Raw genomic sequence first — 22,410 nt, forward strand, 5'->3', positions numbered from 1 at the left:
TTCTCTAAGCACGGGAGCTCATTGTGCTACAGATTCTAGGATCTAGTCCTTTGCCTCGATCCGAGCCAAGTTGGCATTTTACAACCTCGACCCAAAAGGGCAGACATCCAAGGGCCGCTTAACAGTAGGTTGAGCTTCCGCCCTTACCACAGAGGCGAGCACTACCTCCGTCGGGCCTTCTAGCATCGGGGACAATTGTTGGGAAGGAGTTCCCAAGCAGGAGTCCACACTTTCCGATGAGGACACACCCTAAAAAGCCCCTGATATGGATATTCTATCAGACCATTCCAACGACATTCCGACCAAAAAGAGGAAAAGCAAAAGAATTAGAGAAGAGGAAGAAGAGGATGGCCGAAGTTGTAAAGGTTGAAGAAAAAAGAGCTCGTCGAAGATAGGATTTCAGGCTACCCTCATGTAATCGCCAAGTCCGGTGGTCTAAAAGAGCAGCAAGAGCAGAAAATGCAAATCAAGTGATTTCAGGCGACCCTTCAGTAATGGCCTAGTTTTTGGAACCCGAGTATATGACTCATTCTCCAAAAACCCTAGTGTTAGCCTTTAAAGTTCAATGTAAATTTGAACCGCTTATCATTAATCAGATTTAGCAGCAAATGTTGGTGGAATAAACCATTCATTGTATAAAAATATTTTGATCATCACAAAATTCCAAATGTGGTGGCCATATGGGACATATACAAATACAAATAACAAGGATCATTAAATAAAACATGAATCTATTATCTAATGGTGGGGCTCAATATGGGCCGCATGGACCCCATCTAGCTCATCAGCTACCCGATCTGCTTTAACGATTGAGTGAACAACATCAGCCTACTCTACACCTACATCAACTGATACGGTTTGATAGCGTCAATGGCTATCGCAGTGAGGAGTACCCTCTAAGATTACATATTCATCATTTAAAATCCAAGATAGATCGCAAGTCGTGAGAATGGATATATTAAACAACGCAATTCGTAATCATGATCATATGCTCAAAATTAAATCAATCAACATGATCTCATCATTATCAAATAAAATAAAAATCACAATGCAAGTGAATGTGCCCAGATAGTCAAATAATTAATCATACAACTTTCTATTACAACTGAAAATCACATTGTACGTGAACACCATAAGATGGCTAGAAAATCGATAAGCGAACTCCCACTCCACCCGAAAATCACAGTACAAGTGAACTCTGCAAGGTGAATAGAAAATCAACTTTTACACCTCTACTTCACTCAGAAATTATACTGTACGTGACTCCCCAAGATGGCAAGAAAATCAATAAGCGAACTCCCGCTCCACCCGAAAATCATGGTACAACTGAACATCGTAAAATGAAGAGAGAACAACATACAAATATCTACTTCACTCGAAAATCATATCGTACGTGAACTCCGCAACATGGCTAGAAAATCAATAAGGAACTCCCGCTCCACCCGAAAATCATGGTACGACTGAATACCATAAGATAAAGAGAGAACAACATACAAACATCTACTTCATCCGAAAATCATATCGTACGTGCATACTGCAGGATGGCTAGATAATCGATAAGCGAACTCCCGCTCCACCCAGAAATCATAGTATGACTGAATATTGCAAGATGAAGAGATAACAACATACAAACATATACTTCACCCCAAAATCATATCATCTGTGAATACCACAAGATGGCTAAAAAATCAATAATCGAACTCCCGCTTCACCTAGAAATCACAATACGACTGAACACTGCAAGATGAAGAGACAAAAACATACAAACTCTAGACCACCCGAAAATGATATTGTATGTGAACATTACAAGATAGCTAGAAAATTGATAAGTAAATTTCCGCTCCACCCGGAAATCACAATATGACTAAACACCGTAAGATGGCTAGAAAACCAACAAGATATGTGAATATAATCAATATGCTACAAAAGGGAGCCAATGTTCCATCAAAGCCATGAAGGGTAAATAAGAGATCCAAGCCACATAGGATAAATATGTGGTCCAAGCCACGTAAGTCAAATATAGACTGCAAGATGGTAAGTTCATGACAGGTTCCATTCAATACATCACATAAGCACAGCAGCAAACATACAGTTAATGAACAAATGTACAACTAAAGATAGCATGTTATCATCAAATCATTTGTGCTTGCTATATTTAAAGAGACATGTTCATTATATAACACAGGAATCAAGTGCGCAATAGATTAGCATATTCATATAGTAAGATAAATAATTTAATGCGTGAAATCAAGGTATCATATTTGTCTAGATTAATGAATTTAAGTGGGAAGCTCAAAGGGTGAGTCCTCACTTGGATCGAGCAACCTATTTGTGTGTCCTGCTAGATAGCACGAATGTGGCCCGATTGAGTCAAATCTACTCGATAATATGTGACCACGACCCAAAAAAAACATCAAGAAAAATAGTTAGTACCTAGCTATCCATGGTCAATATATACAATAAAAACTCATTGAGTCAACTCAGTTATAAATGGATGTAAATGAGTTTCATTTTACCTCTATCTCGGTGACTTGAAATGAACTCTCTTTGGGTTTACATCACCTAACAACTATAAGGCCAGAGTAAGTCAATCCAAAATCAGCCCAACTCCACCGAGTCAACTCGGCAGTTGCAAAAACAACACGAATCTCTCTTCTTCTTTTTCCTTCCTCCTTCCTCTTCATTGCTCTCTCTCTCTCTCTCTCTCTCTCTCTCTCTCTCTCTCTCTCTCTCTCTCCTCACCTCACCTCACCTTTCTTGCTAGAAACCCTGCTGGACCAGGCCCAACTTGACCCAGTCAAACTCAGTTTCAACCGAGTCAACTCAGTTTTGACTAAACAGCAGCCCCAAGCCCCCTTCTCTCTCTTCCCATGGTGGAATATCCAACTAGGCCTGGACTAGGCCCAAACTCAACTCGGTCCAGACTTAGTCCAGACCCAACAGCCAACAATGGCTCTGCCTCTCTACCTGACTTGGTGCGGCAGTAGTAGCCGCACCTCCCTGTCTCCATCTCCCTCGTTCCTCCTTTCATCACCTTCTTCTCTACTCTCTATTCTACCCTTTTTCTTCCTCTTCCTCTGCTGGCTCGATGTAAGACTTGGCCCGTAATCAGTAACTAAGTCGGCCTAGCTCGGTGCACCTGCAGTAGCGGGTAACAAGAAAAATAACAGAGGACAGCGTCCTCTCTCTCCCTTTCTCTCTCGTTTTCTTTTTCCTCTCTCTATCTTTTTCTTCTTTTCTCATTGCTTCCCTAATGACCAGGCAGGGCCAATGATCAGACTCAGACCAAGCTCGGCCCAAGCCAGGCCAGTGCGACACTGTGTCGCTAGCGGCAAGACAACGCCTCCCTCGTTTTTTCTTTCTTCTTCTCTCTCCCTTCATATTCCCTCTCTCACTCTCTCTAGGTGGGAAGAATCCTAACTCGAACAGCGGCTCAACTGAGTCCGCGACCCAGCGCGGCAGTGGACAGCAAGGAAATGGCTCCTCTCTCTCTCTCTCTCCCGATTTCACTTTTCTATTTTAGGAAGGGAGCCCTAAAGGAAAATGACCATTTATAAGCTCATAAATCTCCTCTAAAGGCTTCTGTCTCTAATCTAGGATTAGTTACACCATTCCGATCTAAATCACACATGAATCTTATAACTAGGTTGAGGTTAGCAGCTGATCCTACACTGATCACACTGCATGATCCCAATCGGATTCCACAGACAAGTTTCTGCCCCTTTGGCCCACCTATCTCACGTCCTGGATCAGCAAATGGGCCCCATCATCAGCTGATGGGTTTTCTGGTCTAACAAAGAAGATGACCTAGCCGTTAATAGTGGGTCATCCTTGAGTGGTTGATCTTACGATCAGAAATGTGTGGACAGTTTTGATCTGTCATAGGATCACCACCGAACCCATTAAATGAATGACTATTAACATTTCTTAATGGTTTGCTTCCAACAGCGGCGGCGGCGGGTGGAAAACTCGAATCATAGCTAGGAAAAGCCCTAGTTTGGAGGGCTCAGATGGATTGCAATGGATGGCTAGGATGCTCAGGAAGCTACACACGTGAATAGCTAACGTGGAAAGTAGAAAGAAAAAATGGAGATTTTCTATTTTTGGAAATGGGTGTACGTATAGGCTGATTTATAGCTGAGATTGTGTGCACACGTGTGCAATCCAACGGTTGAAACTAATAGGGATTGGTCGTACCAATGTCCTAGACATTATGAATGGTTTGGACGAACCAAAGGATCCCTAATGGTGGGCCACAAATCATCCCAAATGGAAGTCATCCGTTCGTCCAGCCACAGGCGGGAATTTCAAAAGGAAGATAAAATCCTTCCTTTTTCGCATATTACGGTCAGACCCAGTTTGATCGGGCTTGCCATTTCGGTGTGGCATGAGCGTACACCCTCTGTGTACATGCACCACTCAGGGTGGGGTCCACCGTGATGATCTCGGCCAATCCACTACGTCCATCTGCTTTGTCAGCTTGAGTTAGGACCTAACCCAAAGGATGGGGTAGATCCACAGCACAGGTGGGCCATATTTTAAATTTTGAGTTCTAATTGTGGATTTTCATTGATTTGATGGTCAAATAGCCTCCTAGTTCGATGTTAATGGTTGTAAGGGTTCTTAGTCCAGCTTAGATGGACCTTCATGACATCCCTATAGATCAGACAATTCAATTGTTGTGTTCAAGTGTTAGACCACTCCATGTTAGTTAGAGATCAAATGGATGGTGGATCTAGGGGTCCAATATTACTGATTGGTTTGGAAATCAACAGATGGACGGCTTAATTCATCTTTAATAGGGTTCTCCGTGCCCACTATTGACACTCAAACAGTCAGATCTGGCGATCCAACAGCGCAAGTGTCTCAGGCTTACTCCTCACTAGTTCTAATGTCCTAAGGTCAGTATATGTCGAGATCTAACCTTTGATTTTATGCTTAGAGGGCCAGACGGCTTGATATATAGGCGAAGATCCTCCTAATGGTTGGAATTAAGTTAGAACAGAGGTGGGTGTTTACTTAAATTGGGTTTGTGTTCATCATAAATTTGATCCTCAAGGTAACACCCGATTACTAAAAAGTACGGGGTGTTAAAGAGAATTTCGTCCCCGAAATTAAACACTCCAAACTTAAATGGGAATGATGACAATCTGTTTTACTATCTTTTTTAGTATTCACTACCTTCTTCACGAAGTATGTTTGTATTCACGACTAACTACTAGGACTGGGGTTGTTACAATCTACCCCCCTTAAAGAAGAATCTCGCCCACGAGATTCGATTACGCTCATCCCAATTTCTTTCAGTATCAACTATGATCAAGGGTTTGCTCAAATGACTTAAAGAAGAGTTTTACTACTATTCTATATTTATATATTTGTGTGTGTATGTTTGAAGTTCACAATGATAGTTCCATGTCATCTAAAGAAGAGTAGTAGTTTTATGTTTTCAGTGTTCGGGTTAACAAAAATAGACGGTTGTGGTTGGTCTAAGCTTGATACAACGATCTTCTGCCTGATCAGGGCACTGAGTTCCTTGGCATCCATTCCTAATCCTAATAAATCTTAACCTTCTGCTTGATCAGGGCATCGAGGTTATTGGGATCATCAGGATTTAGAATTAGGATCAGACCGCGTACGCTTCACTTAAATATGATTTTGTCGGTTCATGATCTTGATTATCCTGGATTCCTAAGGAATATCATATAGTCCTTTAATTTAATAAGGGATAAGTTTATGTGGCCTACTACGCTTTCACTGCGCACTCTGATCATCTAAGCATTATGCAAATTTAAATTATAATTTCTAGTATGATTTCTTAAGCTTAGAGAGTGCATATGTTCAATCTAACGTACAATATGGTGGTTACTTATTTCCCTATGATACTTAAGTTTAGTCCCTAAGTTCAAACAACTATAATTTATAAAGGAACCTAAGTTTTTGTTTCTAAGTTCAAATGGCTAAGCCTAAAAATTACAAGGAATCCTAAAATTTATATTTCTAAATTCACAAAACACCTTGATGGTAAGGGAATCAAACCTAGCTTCAAGTCTCTAATTTCATCAACGAAACTTTTGAGTATTTGAAGTCATATAACTCCTGTTTTTCCCAAGGCTTGGTTTATCTAAACTCGTTCTGATACCAACTTGTAACACCCTGGTTTTTGAAAACTGAATTTATGACTTGTTCTCCAAAAACCCGAGTGTTAACCTTTAAAATTTAGTGTAAATTTGAACCACTTATCATTAATCAAAGTTAGCAGCAAATGTTGGCAGAATAAATCATGCATTATATAAAAATATTTTGATCATCACAATATTCTAAATGTGGCGCCCATATGGGATTTATACAAATCCAAATAACAAAGTTCATTAAATAAAACATGAATCTATTATCTAATGGTGGGACTCAATATGGACCATAGGGACCCCATCTAGCGCATCAGCTACCTAATCTGCTTTAGCAACCCAGTGAACAATATCGGCTCACTCTACACCTACATTAACTGATTCAGTTTGATAACGTCAATGGCTATCGCATTGAGGAGTACCCTATAAGATTACATACTCATAATTCCCAATCCAGGATAGATTGCAAGTCATGAGAATAGATATATTAAATAGCGTAATTCGTAATCATAATCATATGCTCAAAATTAAATCAATCAACATGATCTCATCATTATCAAATATAATAACAATCACAATACAAGTGAATGTGGCTAGATAGTCAAATAATCAATCATATAACTTTCTATTGCACACGAAAATCATATTGTATGTGAACACTGAAAGATGGCTAGAAAATTGATAAGCGAACTCTCGCTCTACCTGGAAATCACAGTACAAGTGAACTCCGCAAGGTGAATAGAAAATCAACCTTTAAACCTCTACCTCACCCAGAAATCATACCGTATGTGAACTCCACAAGATGGATAGAAAATCGATAAGCGAACTCCCACTCCACCCGGAAATCGTGGTATGACTGAACACCGCAAAATGAAGAGACAACAACATACAAACATCTACTTCACCTGAAAATTATATTGTACGTGAACTCCTCAACATGTCTAGAAAATTGATAAGTGAACTCCCACTCCACCCAAAAATCATAGTACGACTGAATACCACAAGATAAAGAGAGAACAACATACAAATATCTACTTCACCTGAAAATCATATTGTACGTGAACACCACAAGATGGCTAGAAAATTGATAAGTGAACTCCCGCTCCACCCAAAAATCACAATACGACTGAACACCGCAAGATGAAGAGATAACAAAATACAAACATCTACTTTACTCAGAAATCATATCGTATGTGAACACTGCAAGATGGCTAGAAAATCGATAAGCGAACTCTTACTCCATCCAGAAATCACAATACGACTGAACACCACAAAATGAAGAGATAACAACATATAAACTCTAGACCACTCGAAAACATATCGTATGTGAACACCACAAGATGGCTAAAAAATTAATAAGCGAACTCCCGCTCCACCCAAAAATCACAATACAACTGAACACCGCAAGATAGCTAGAAACCCAACAAGATATGTGAATATAACCAATATGCCACAAAAGGGCACCAATGTTCCATTAAAGGCATGAAGGGTAAATAAGTGATCCAAGCCATATAGGGCAAATATACGGTCCAAGCCGCGTAAGTCAAATATGGACCGCAAGATGGTAAGTTCATGACAGGTTCCATTCAATACATCACATAAGCGCAAGCAGCAAACATACACTTAATTAACAAATGTATAACTAAAGATAGCATGTTATCATCAAATCATTTGTGCTTGCTATATTTAAAAAGACACGTTTATTATATAACATAGGAATCAAGTGCATAATAAATTAGTATATTCATATAATAAGATAAATAATTCAATGAGACTAATCAAGGCATCATATTTGCCTAGATTAATGAATTTAAGTGGGAAGCTCAAAGGGTGAATCCTCACTTGGATCGAGCAACTTAGTTCTGTGTCCTGCTAGATAGCACGAATGCGGCCCGATTGAGTTAAATCTACTTGATAATATGTGACCATGACCCAAACAAAACATCAAGAAAAAAATAGTTAGTACTTGGCTATCCACGGTCAATATATTAAGTAAAAACTCACTGAGTCAACTCAGTTACAAATGGATGTAAATGAGTTTCCGTTTACCTCTATCTTAGTGACTTGAAATGAACTCTCTTTGGGTTTACATCACCTAATAGCTACAAGGCTAGAGTAAGTCAACCCAAACTCAGCCCAACTCCACCGAGTCGACTTAGCACTTGCAAAAACAACACGAATCTCTCTTCATCTTTTTCCTTCCTTCCTATCTCTTCATTACTCTCTCTCTCTCTCTCTCTCTCTCTCTCTCTCTCTCTCTCCCCTCACCTTTCTTGTTGGAAACCTAGCTGGACTAGGCCCAACTTGACCCAGTCAGATTCAGTTTCAACCGAGTCAACTCGGTTTTGACCGGACAGTAGCCCCAAGCCCCCTTCTCTCTCTCTCTTCCCATGATGAAACATCCAGCTAGGCCTAGACTAGGCCCAAACCCAACTCGGTCTGGACTTAGTCCAGACCCAACAGCCAGCAATGGCTTCGCCTCTTTACCTGACTTGGTGCAGCAGTAGTAGTCGCACCTCCCCATCTCCTTCTCCCTCATTCCTCCTTTCATCTCCTTCTTTACTCTCTATTCTTCCCTTTTTCTTCCTCTTCCTCTGCTGGCTTGATGCAAGACTCAGCCCGAAATCAGTAACTGAGTCGGCCCATCTCAGTGCACCTGTAGCAGTGGGTAACAAGAAAAATAACAGAGGACAGCGTCCTCTCTCTCCCTTTCTCTCTCGTTTTCTTTTTCCTCTCTTTATCTTTTTCTTCTTTTCTTGTTGCTTCCCTAATGACCAGGCAGGGCCAATGATTAGACCCAGATCGAGCTCGGCCCAAGCCAGGCCAGCGCGACACCGTGTCGCCAGCGGCAAGACAACGCCTACCTCATTTTTTTCTTTCTTCTTCTCTCTCCCTTCATATTCCCTCTCTCACTCTCTCTAGGTGGGAAGAATCCCAACTGAAACTGCGGCTCGACTGAGTCCGCAACCCAATGCGACAGCCGATAGTAAGGAAATGGCTCCTCTCTCTCTCTCTCTCAATTTCACTTTTCTAAAGGAAAACGACCATTTATAAGCTCATAAATCTCCTTTAGAGGCTTCCGTCTCTAATCTAGGATTAGTTACACCATTCCGATCTAAATCACATGTGAATCCTGTAACTGGGTTGAGGTTAGTAGCTGATCCTCTTTGATCACACTGTATGATCCCAATCGGATTCCACAGACAAGTTTCTGGCCCTCTGGCCCACCTATCTCACATCCTGGATTAGCAAATGGGCCCCATCATCATCTGATGGGTTTTCTAATCTAACGAAGAAGATGACCTAGCCACTAATGGTGGGTCATCCTTGAGTGGTTGATCTTACAATCAGAAATGTGTGGACGGTTTAGGATCACTGTGGGACCCATTAAATGGACGACTATTAATATTTCTTAATGGTTTGATTCCGACAGTGGTGGCAGGTGGAAAACTCGAATCGTAGTTAGGAAAAGCGCTAGTTTGGAGGGCTCAGATGGATTGTAATGGATGGCTGGGATGCTCGGGAGGCTACGCACGTGGATAGCCAACATGAAAAGTAGAAAGAATAAATGGAGATTTTCTGTTTTTGGAAATGGGTGTGCGTATATCCTGACTTATGGCTGAGATTGTGTGCACACGTGTGCAATCAAACGGCTTAAACTAACAGGGATTGGTTGTACCAATGTCATGGACATTGTGAATGGTTTGGATCAGCCAAAGGACCCCTGATGGTGGGCCACAAATCGTCCCAAATGGATGTCGTCCATTCGTCCAACCATAGGCGGGAATTTCAAAAGGAAGATAAAATCCTTCCTTTTTCATGTATTACCGTCAGACCCAGTTTGACCGGGCTAGCCATTTCGGTGCGAGTGAGTGTACACCCTCTGTGTACACGCACCACTCAAGGTTGGGTCCACCATGATGATCTCGGCCAATCCACTACGTCCATCTATTTTGTCAGCTCAAGTTAGGACCCAACCCAAAGGATGGGGTAGATCTGTAGCTCATGTGGGCCATATTTTAAATTTTAAGTTCCAATTATCGATTTTCATTGATCTGACAGTTAAATAGCCTCCTAGTTCAATGCTAATGGCTGTAAGGGTTCTTAGCCAGCTTAGATGGACCTCCATGACATCCCTATAGATCAGACAATTTAATTGTTGTGTTCAAGTGTTAGACCACTCCATGTTAATTGGAGATCAAATGGATGGTGGATCTAGGGGTCCAATACTATTGATTGATTTGGAAATCAATGGACGGATGCCTTGATTCATCTTTAATAGGGTTATACGTGCCCACTATTGACATTCAAATGGTCAGATTTGGCGATCTAATAATGCAAGTGTCTCAGGCTTACTCCTCACTAGTTCTAAGTGTCCTAAGGTCAGTATAAGTGAAGATCTAACCTTCGGTTCTATGCTTAGAGGGCCAGATGGCTCGATCTACAAGTGAAGATCCTCTTAATGGTATGAATTAAGTTAGAACAGAGGTGGGTGTTTAGTTAAATCGGGTTTGTGTTCATTATAAATTTGATCCTTAGGGTAACACCCGAGTACTGAAAAGTACGGGGTGTTACACCTCCCCCCATTTTATAAACTCCTCCGCTGTGGGCATTAATTGCTTGCATTCAATGTCACAGCCCAAAGAGGCATTACAGCTCACGCTGTAACACCCTGTCCATTTCGTACCATTTTCTATACTTATGTGCACGATGATCTACGCCCTTAGCCAAACCTGGACTAGCCGTGCATAATGTACACCCTGCTGGCCAGAACCGCAAGGCTTCAAAACTGATTTCATATCAACTGCCCTATCACCACAATGACGTAGGTACCACCCGTGTGTCTGTGCAACACTCCGTTAGTGAGATACGCCGTGAAGTATCATTAGTGTATCATGTGCGTAAGGAGCCATGTACTCCATTCCACACATATGCATAACACATGCCATGCACACATGCACATGCCACACACGCGTAGGTACCACCCGTGTGTCTGTGCGACACTTTGTTAGTGAGATACGCCGTGAAGTATCATTAGTGTATCATGTGCGTAAGGCGCCATGTACTCCATTCCACACATGTGCATAACACATGCCATGCACACATGCACATGCCACACATGGGTGAGAGAATCTCTACCCATGTGTGTGATGTCAGACACCCATGCCTCCCCTCTCTCATGTGCATGCAAGGTCAACTCTTCTCCATACCATACCCTATGCACGACATCATCACACCATGACATTCCATGTCCCTTTAATCCACCATTAATTACAAATCATGAATTAATTTGCCATAATCCCAGTCTAAGCTAACTAAGATCACATTAATTGAATCCAACCACATTTTAACAATTTCTCTACAAATAGTCCTTCATCCTTTAGCATTTCACCATTTTTTTTCTACACAAGAGAGAGAGAGAGGAGTGATCTTGGTGGGCCATTAACTCCATCAATCCCATCCATTTAATCCATCAAGATGAGTACACCCTCCCCACTTATTTTTAATTTTGTTTTCATTATGTTTATGGATGGCGAAGATGATACTCTAATGTTAGAGATTGTGTTGATGATAATGATATGATTAATGGAGTGGATGCATAGGAGAAGACATAAAAATTTAATTTTATAGACCTCATGTGGAACTATTGCAGTGGGCCCATTGTAATGTTTTTATACCATCCAAACCATTCAAAGTGTGGCCCATTGGGCTGGCCACACACACCCATGCACACACGTGCATACAATACCATATAAAAAAATACAAAGAGAAGAGAGAGTGACACTGCTACTACCAGCGTCCAGATGACGCTGCAACATGCAGCGTCCCAGCTGTTTGACTAAAGGGAGGAGTGTGGGGCCCACAACAGGCCCCACCATGATGTAAGTATATGATCCACACCATTCATCCTATTTTTCAGATCATTTTAGGCATTGAGCCAAAAATTGAAGCCGATTCAAACCTCTGGTAGGCCACACCATAAAAAAGACTATTTTAATAGTGATAAACTGCTAGCGTCCTCTATGATGTTTCTGTATGCCCAAAAATACTCAATATTAGGCTTGTTAGATCTGTCCCGGGCCCTAGAACCTAGTAGATGAACTGGATTGTCCTGATGTGGGCCCCACCTATGAAAATCCTCGGAAAAAAACTATATATCAGACGCTGCTGCTGCCAGCGTCTAGAGGACGCTGTAGCAAGCAGTGTCCTGATGCTTGGAACGGCAGGGTCCTTGGGACCCAGTAGTAGGCCCCACCGTAATGTATGTTGATCATCTACACCGTGCATTTGATGGGTCCCCTTTAAAGAATGGGTTGCCCCGAAAATCAGCCATACACGGAACTCAGGTGGCCCACACCATTAAAAAAAAAAAAGGAAGCTGGATCAATCTGATCATGAGGTATGTGTTATATCCAAACCCTCCATCCATTTGGCGAGCTTGTCTTAAGGCTTGAGAAGAAAAATAAGATATATCTAACTATCAAGTGGGCCACACTACAAAAGCAGTAGGGGATTGAATGTCTACCATTGAAACCCTTTTTGGGTCATAGAAGTTTTGGACCAATATAAAATTTATTTTTCCCCTTAATTCAGGTCTTTATGACCTTATGAACAGATTGGATGGAAAATAAACGTTATGGTGGGCCCTGTGAATTGTTTAACTGTGAAATCATTATCGTCACTGCTATTTGTGGTGAGGTCCAAATAATCTTTGGATATGATTCATTTTATTTGGATAATGCTCTAAAATGATGTCTAAAAATAAATGAATTGTGTATATATAATAAATATATCACTTTGGGACCCATGTAACTTTAATCTCCTTGAACCTTTCGTACAACTTAGAGCTCAAGTATATAGAATTACTTGCTAGGGTCCACCTGAAATTTAGATGCATCTAAAACTTGGACTGACCCCTTAACTAAGTGGGACACACATAGTGGATGGGCTGGATTTGTGAACCATGTCCCGATGGCCCAACCAATGATTATGAATGTTTAATAGAGGGTAACCCTCTCACTTGTGTGTGTGGTATGACCCACACGAGCCACAATTGACTTGATTTTAAGCCTCAGGCCCACCATGGATTGGTGGCCCGTTAATTATGCAAAAATGGATTGTTTGCAATGTGATATGCGAATGGCCCAGATCCTTATTAAAATTACTATACATTACCGGCGTACAATCATGTGACTATGCAGTGTGTGAACAACCTAAAATTGATACAATTGTGATGAACGCATAGCCCAAATCTTATGATTATGTGCTGCTTAGATGACCACTAACGTGTGAACTTACAGTCCCTAACCATGAAATTCAGTAATGCTCAGGCAACCTCTAAGCCATATGGAATTGTAATGTATATGATGTCTTAAACCACATGAAATTGTGCGGCATGAGTGGTCTACCACCACATGATCATGTGATGTGCTATCTACCCTAATTTATGTGGGATTGGGTTAATACCCTAGATTAGATAATTATATAATGAGTGGACAACCCTTGACCACTTGGCACTTTGGTTAGAGTGCGGCCTTAAGTAGTAATATCATATGATATGTGTTTAAACCCATAAACGTGTTCAATTATAACAAATATGAAGACTTTAGTGGTGTGAGGGTGTGATATACATGTTTAGCCCCTTAATCATGTGGGCATGTAACGTATGTATGGCCACCTAATCATATCCCATTGTGGAGTATATGTAGTCGTCTAACCATATGATTGCGAAATCCACAACTACATGAAACTAGGTGGCATTGGTGACCACCCAATGACATGACCACGTGCTTATGGGCATGGCCATAGTCACTTAAACCATGAACAATCGGGTTATACATGCAAATTTTCTTAGTAATGAGAGTTATGATATAGGTTGGATTATATAACTTAATAATGAAGGGGCCCTCAATTCGGTATCATGCGAAACAAATACAACCTTTACATTATGCTCATAGGTGAGGCAGATGCAGGGACCACTAAACTATATCTAACGTGATCGAAGCTAGTTCTTGGCCTCTTGATCATGTGACACTGAATCGAAGTCATTCTCCATGTGAAGTATTGGGTGGTTATAGTTTAAGAGTTAGTGTAACCGGGTATGGTGGGTATGCTTGTGATTATTCCTTAGATGCTTTGAAATGCGGTCACTAGACCATGATACTAATTATATGTCCACTCAACCAAGTGAAATTATGGCATTAACAACTTGACCATGTGGGAGCTTAATAAAGTGGCTACCCATAGATGTATGAGTTATGGTGTAGTAAAAATAAGTAACCATGTGACCTAAAATCCTTTATTATGGCAAGTAGAGTGACATTTGTGTAGCCACTCAACCATATGGACTTCTAATAATGGAGTGGCCATAAGACATGTGGGCATATAAGAATTATGTGATTACTCATACTCGTGGACTAGGCTAATGGTGTAACCTCTTGGGTACATGAACTTAGGACATGTGTTAGATTGATCATGGACCCTACCTTGATGTAAGTATTGCATATTTCACAATTTATCCATTAGGCTAGCTAATTCTAGAACATGATTCCAAAATGACCTAGATTCAATTCATAAATAAGTCTGACGGTATGAAATAGTGTTAATTGAACATATAACTTTCGAACACTTGTGAACCCACTCAATGTACGTATTTTATCCGCATTGTTCAATTATTTTGCCAACCAAACAGTTCGATCATGAAGCCCACTAACATGTGCCTTGTGCATCTGAACTATTCTTCATTGGACCACCTTAATATATGTGAGTTACCTATACTGTCTACTTGTTGGGACCCACCGTAATGTTTGTGTGAGGACCTATCTGCGTACAGTACCACTTGAAAGTAGGGCCCACTACATTATATGAGACAAACCCACATCATCCAACCATGACTAGCTCTTATGTGCATATTATATACCAAGTTGTTCAACTTAGGGCTCATTGTACCTTATGAGGTTTACTAGTGCCTTCCAAACCATTGTAAAACTATTATGATAATTATTTATAATCCAAACTACTAACAACCCACTTGAAGGTGAAGCCCACTACATTATATGAGTTTCACCAGCACCATCCATCCCGTGGCTCATTTACTATATATTATATTTATGTCTTTCATCTCATAACCACTTGGTGCATGTATTTTGCGTCACCACCACTCATTAACCATAAGGCCCAGTTAGAGTATAACTATGTGATTTTAATAGAAGAAGATCACGTCGGGCCAAAACCACTAATGGAGTATCTATCTTGCGAAGGATATGGTGTAATTCTGAATACAATTAATGCTCGTGAGTATGATAGCTATAGATGATATCAGTGTTGTTACTTATTATGGTTAATAGAAGTATGTGATTTAATATCTTGATTAATATTGTTCAATTTCCTAGCATACTAAATTCATTTACTTGATCATGTTGTTATTGATCATACTCAAGCACCATGGAATGATGGCATGTGCAAGTGTACTTCAATACATTTGTTCATGTATATGATATGTCCTCTTCAATTTAATCACATGACCATGGATTGATATAGTTGATAGTGGCACATGATGATTGTATGTCATTTTTGGCTTAAAAGTTAAGCAGACCCTAAACTCATGGCATTATATGCATACCACATGCACTTGAACGTATATATGCCTTATCATAATTGCTTGAATTCATGCATAATCATGGTATACATGATGATCAAAATACCACAGTCATGCCGTATAACATGAGTTGGATCTTGTCGATGAAATGTGCATCTATGATGATGACTTGGGTTATCCCTGAAAATGAATGAGACATCGGAAGTGTGGAAATAATAGGGGATGATGTGCCCCTTGGGTTGAAAGTCCCTAAAACCCGATGCTAGCTAGGGATACCTCACCGTCGGACTGAGTGGATACATGGGTCATGGATTTAACTCCACTAACGAGGTCGGGTTGAGAAGAGGTGGGTCCAACTTGCTTAAGGGCTGAAGTGCAAACAGGGACCGGTCTGACTCGCCGACGAGGAGAAGCGCAAATGAGGTCCGCTACTGGCATGCTGAATGAAAGTCCACCGTAGGGCGGGTATGTGAGGTTGATTATTAGTGTCCAGTGCATGGGTGTCGACCACAATGTTTTCCATGATATACAGTTGGTGGAAGTCCACCGCAGGGCGGTTATGCGAGGTCAATTACTAGTGTTTGGTACATGGGTGTCGACCACGGTGTTTTTCCGAGATATACAGTTATGATATGGCATAACAATATGATGATGATGATATGATTATGGATGTGTGTAATACGGTTATAGCTATTATATAGGAAAAATGAAAATATGACTTGGTGATACTGGTAGCATTAACTCAAATTATTACTATGATGCATATGCATTGCATTAGCATCGACATCATACCTTGCGTACTATACGCGTTTCACCATACATCATTTCTTCGTGGCATATTTATCTTGCTTGTATGTAGGACACAGTGCACACACATGTGTACTCATTAGGCTTTTTGCCTAAGCTTCCTATTTCCTTTTTTTTTTAAGTCAGGAGTAGCTTGAAAGACTTAGCTTTTTTTATGTATTGTATCTATTTTTCGATTTGATAATGTTGACATTGTGTACCTTTTGGAAAGCATTGTACTTGTAACCATAAGGATTTATAATGGAGAGTGTTGCTTGGTATTTTGATCATGAATCTTCATGCTCAAGTATTATTAAATTAAAAAAATCAATCAAAAATCTTCCTTGTGGTGCGCCGAACTCGGGACTTGGTGTATGGAAGTCAAGTGCCAGATTCAGGGCATCACGAAAGCTGTCCATCACAGGATTTGGGGCGTGACACATGCTGTCCTCATGTGGCAACTATTAGTTCGCGAGCCGACCCCACTATTGAGGAGCAGACATGTGTCCGCATGTTATTAACCGAGAACAGAAGAAGCATCGTTTCAACGAACGTCTCCTCGAGCGACTTGCCGCGATCATTGTTAAATCCCCCTCGATCTCCATGCTAACTGCCTTTTTCTCTTCCGCCATAATGACAGACGGGTTTGCTCTCCCAACCTCTCCCACACAAGGCACCACACAAGCATCAGTCCACATCAACTTACTTCTCGAGTTTTCGAAGATCGCTCGGAAGTAGGGGGCTACTATTATGGGTAAAAATGGACTGACTAGGACAACCAAAATCAGAGAGAACACAAAGCGCAAGTAAAGGAGGTCAGATAAAAGTTCAACCCGACAACCAAGCACGACCTCCACAAATAGCTCGAGCATCAACCAACAGTAGTGAGCATGGCTCTGGTCGATGTCTTACTATCGTGACTAATGAACGACCAGAAATATCGACCCGACTTGCCTCGAATATAGTCTCCGACCACAATTGACAGTTCAAATTGGTCTGTAGGACCTCGGCCAATCCGAGTTGGAGGTCGACCTCGGCCATCTATCATGAACTCCTCGGAAGCGGCCCACCAAGAGATCTCTTACTCATTGAAAGCCAACCATCAGGACATCTCCTTCAAATCCAAAGAAGATCAATCCCCCGATATCTTCGTCGAGAATCATACCAAGGATAACACCTTAGATTCCGAGGACGATCCCTCAAATGATACGTATCTGCAAAAGGATTCATTACCATGTACGTAACTAGCATCATACGACTATAAATAAGAACCACGCTTACAGTGAAAGGTATGCACAAAAACTCTAAGTTCCACTAGACCCAGACTTACTGCTCTAACTTTGGTTAGCCAGGGTCTCCATTATTGTTTGCTTTTGCAAGTGCGCAGCAGTCTAGTAAGGACATCTAGATCATAGCATCAAAAATCTTTATTCTAGATCCAAATAGAAATATTGATCTTAATCATCAACCTAATAAAATTGTTGATATTCATCAGACTATGTTGACCATTAATTGTCAATATATGCCAAATAAGGCCATTGGTCATTGTTGTGGGCCTAATCCAACCATTGATTATCGTTACAATGGGGATCAAGCACTGGATATTCATTATCCACGGCACTACCACTGACCTTCATTATCAGCCTAATTGGACTGTTGGATTTCATTATGAGACCAATAAAAATGTGAGTCTTCATAACTGGCTAAATTGGACCAATATTAATCAAACACTGGGTCTTCATAACTGGCTAAATTGGAGCATTAATCTTCATTATAGGTCCAATCAAACATTTGTTCTTAATCATTAACCTAATCAAACTGTTTATCTTCATTATCTTCCCGACTGAACCATTAAAATGAATTATCAGTTCACGTGGGCCATTGGTTGTCATCATGAACCAAATCAGGCCGCTGATTGTATTGCAATAGGGTATACTGAGACTTTAACCATTGGATTGCAATCTTTTTCAAATATCCAAAATATTTATGGACTGGGGCGTCATTGTCGATGGAAGAACCACAGAACTCTCAGAATGAGATATTCAGTCGCTCTGGAGCTTAAGTTTTGAATATACTGGATTCCATATCACACATCAAGGTAATCCCAAATCCTCAGTTGGCAGCCTGCAATTGAAATGCACTTATATCCAAAAAAATTGAAAGCATTGAAAGTTTATATTTTATAATAAGAATTTAAATTTGATTACTAATAAATTTAATATTCATAATTAGTATACATGTGTGATATTTGACAAGATGACTGTAATAAGCCAATTAAATATGCACTTTGGTTAACATTGACAAAACTTTGAGGCTCAGGTGGACCACAAGTATAGAGTTACAAACAAGTGACTCGCCAACATTTTTTAACCGTCAATTTACACTATCAATGTTTGGATTGTATGGATCATCGTATTGATGTAATTTTACTAATGCAGTTGGTAATTTAATTGTTTTGGACTATCATCGGCGTGCCACATGTACAATGAATTAGTAGCCTATTGACACCTTATTACACGTGCAGCTCTCTTACCTTTAAAATAGATTCATTCATATTATGGATCGTTTGTGTTGAAAGCATTGTGTCGTCGCTTCTCATTGGTCCATGTCATTGCCGATGACACCAGCTAACAAAGCACACCCATTTTCTCTCCTGGAGATTGTGTACTAACAATACCACTTTTAATGTGTGGAATTCTTTGGGCCCCACTATGATTTATGTGTTAGATCCATGCCGCCCATCAATTTTGTCAGATCATTCTAGAGTGTGAGCCCAAAAATGTGGCACATCCAAAGCTCAAGTGGACCACACCACGAAAAGCAGTGGGGATTGAACAACTACCATCCTAGGGCCAATTGTGAGGTTTATTTGCGATCTAACTTCTTCTTAAGGTCACACAAACTTGGATGAATGGAACACATGGATATCAACTTGATTAGATCCTTCAGTGGCCTCATGAAGTTTTCAACTATAGGTATCCAATTCCCACTTTTTTATTAGTGTGGCCACCTGAGCCTTTTAACTACCTCATTTTTTGTCTTGTGCTTTAAAATGATATGGAAAAATAAACAAACGGTGTGGATCTGACATATACACCATGATGGGGCCGTGGAAGTTTCACATGTCAACACTTTCAGTTTTCCTCTCTTTCCGCCTGGAATGTGCTGCACCACACAACACGTGCATGAAAGTTATGTAGGCCCCATCATAAATTGGACAATAGACAGTGTGATGGATATTATTGATCTTCAGTTTAGATTTGCTCTCAGTGCTACTGCTAGCTATGGATCAATTTTTCCTCTCCTACTTTTATATATATATATATATATATATAGAGTGGAGATTGATGAAAATTAATGGATGATTAAGACATGAAACCAATTTTTGAAATCAAAGAACAAAATCATTAAAGTTTATTTACCCAATTACAATAGGTTACACAGTTTAGCTTGAGTTAACTCGCTCATTCTTCAGTAACAATCTTAGAAAAGATTACAGCTGAAAGCTTATGTGATGAATGGTGGAGTCAATGGTGGAGTCCGCAGAAGTATGGATGCACCGTACCTTTTTTTTTTTGTTAGTACATCCACTGTCAGTTCACACTTCACTGTTAGCCACCCCTGCTAGCAAATTGATACCAAGACCTCAGTGTTGAAAAATGAGGTATCTTTCACTCAGTCCACCACTTGAGCTATGGATAAGGGTGTGATGGATGTACCGTACCTACGTCCACAGTGACAGTGTTGCTGGTCGGTCAATCTTCACTGGCCATGATCAATGCTCTTTTTGCTCTTTAATTACTCAGCTTTTCAATCTACTTCTTCAACTCAACCTCACAAGTAGAAGCTGAAAGAGAGTGGGAAACTTACTCGATTCGCTCGACGAAATTGGGTCAAAACCATGGTTTTTGCGTCAACAACTCGAACTGACTCGTTCGGACCTAGGGTGAGTCACAACTCACCCACCGCAGGTTGCGACCTGATCGGAGTCAGGCTGATTTGACCGAATTAGGTCTTGACTGCGCCGATTCCGAATCGACAGTGTCTAGAACGGATCCTTTGTGTCTGGATCCGAGAGAAACGTCGGTTGTTCATGTAGTAGCCCGAGACGGGATAAACCCTTTCAGAACGCACACAGTTTCGCAGGAATGAGGGAGACAGTAATATAATACTGAAAAGAGGAAGGAAAGTTCTAGAGAGCAATACAATAATGAAAAGACGAAGGAAAGTTCTAGAGCAACCGAAAGTTCCTGACGAGAAGGGGGTCTCACCTTCTTTTGTTGTGGTGTGTGTGTGTGGGTGTGGGTGTTAAGCTATGAAGTTTTTAATGGTAGGACATTCAATCACTACTATTTCCTATAAGCATGGCCACTTGAAATCTGAATGAAGAGTGTGGATATAGAATTACATACATTAAAGTCGGCCCACATTAAGGACGGCATGGCCTTAGGTGAGGACGGGCCGCATCTAATCCGCTCCCCAGCCATACTACGTCACCTTAAAAGCTTCAAAAGCAAATTTACTTGTCCATACGACTGTTCTATTGAATTGATAGTTCGCACATATAATTCAAGTAAGGATTCTCGCAAGATGGACGGACTAGATTTAAATATGCCACACGGTGAAAACAGTAAATTAATTTATTTTTTTTAAAGTGTGTGTGTGTAACAGCTCGTAACCGAAAGTTACGGAGGAATCGGAGCCGGGGATGCTGCTGCTTTTATTTTATTTCTATTAATTATTACTGCTTTGTCTGGTTCTCCAGTAAAGGAAGAGAAGGGAGGAACTTTCCAGAAGTTGATACGCACGAGTGGATAATGTTGCCCTCCCTAACAAGGGATAACTAGTTAACTACGTGGAGCCTTATCCAAATGAGAAAATCTAGGATCCTCGATCGGAGGACACGCGTACCATATTTGGGTTATTTTATACCGTCCAATTCAAGGACACGTAATCCCTTGTCCAATAAAAAAGAGATGATACGGTGAACTCTCTTTTCTCTTCCTTTTTTTTTTTTCTTTTATTTATTTATTTCTTCAATTGGGGAGAGCCTGCACGTGCCACTATAACGCATGACAAGGAAAGCATGCGTCATGTAAGTTAACACATGTAAAGAGCCGTCCCACGTGGGAGCGAAGCACAAGGCTAGATATCCAAACCCTTTTGCCGTCTCATGGTTGCTGCCATTCACCTACGTTTGAAAACAAATGAGTCCGATCCACTCATCTGATGGTCCATTCTTTCTATGACAGATAGATGAACGGAAACATCTTACTTAGATTCTGGTGCAAACAGCTCCGTTTCGGGCTGCAGGTCCCATGCATTTAATGGGGCTCGATTCAAACAGAATAACTATCACCCCAAGCATCAAGACAGGCAGATACCTAATATATGATTGAGACGTGCAGAGATATATTACCTATTTAGCCATTCGCTCAATTTGTAAATAGAATGATATTTAGAGGATAGGGTTCCTCTTCTGATGATAGGTTATACTTTTGCTTACCGTATGAAATGACTTTTCGATACAGATAAAGAGAAATGGGAATGAGATTTTTACAATCGATCATAAAGGACAATTGCCAAAAAAAAAAAAAAAAAAAAAAAAAAAACCTCTCTCAAAGTAGAGTTGAATCCAGCATGCGAGCATAGACTTAAATTACAATTAAGATTATCAGCTAATTGATTATTGTTATGGATTACACTATGGAATGTAAATAGTAAGCTAAAAGTAAAGAATTACACTAATAAATATAATTTACTTGGCAGAAAAAATAAAAGATTACATTAAGAAATATAATTGACTGTTAATTGAAAGAATAATTGAAATATAGTGTTTGGTTTGATTAGGTCGGTATGATACGAGATCTTTCTATTGCATTCATCTTCTATATATTTATG

The 22,410-nt window shown here is 40.4% G+C and overlaps 1 long non-coding RNA gene across 1 annotated transcript; it reads right to left on the minus strand.

Moving 5' to 3' along the window:
* Nucleotides 1-611: 611 nt before the first annotated feature.
* LOC131248855 (uncharacterized) lies at nt 612-20,782 on the minus strand. The gene is made up of 2 exons (XR_009172501.1): nt 20,234-20,782; nt 612-848 (listed from the first exon to the last, which is right to left on the minus strand). It is a non-coding gene; the product is annotated as an uncharacterized LOC131248855 (long non-coding RNA).
* Nucleotides 20,783-22,410: the final 1,628 nt, after the last annotated feature.

This window comes from Magnolia sinica, chromosome 6 (genome assembly GCF_029962835.1).
Source record: "Magnolia sinica isolate HGM2019 chromosome 6, MsV1, whole genome shotgun sequence".
NCBI classification, from domain to species: Eukaryota; Viridiplantae; Streptophyta; class Magnoliopsida; order Magnoliales; family Magnoliaceae; genus Magnolia; species Magnolia sinica.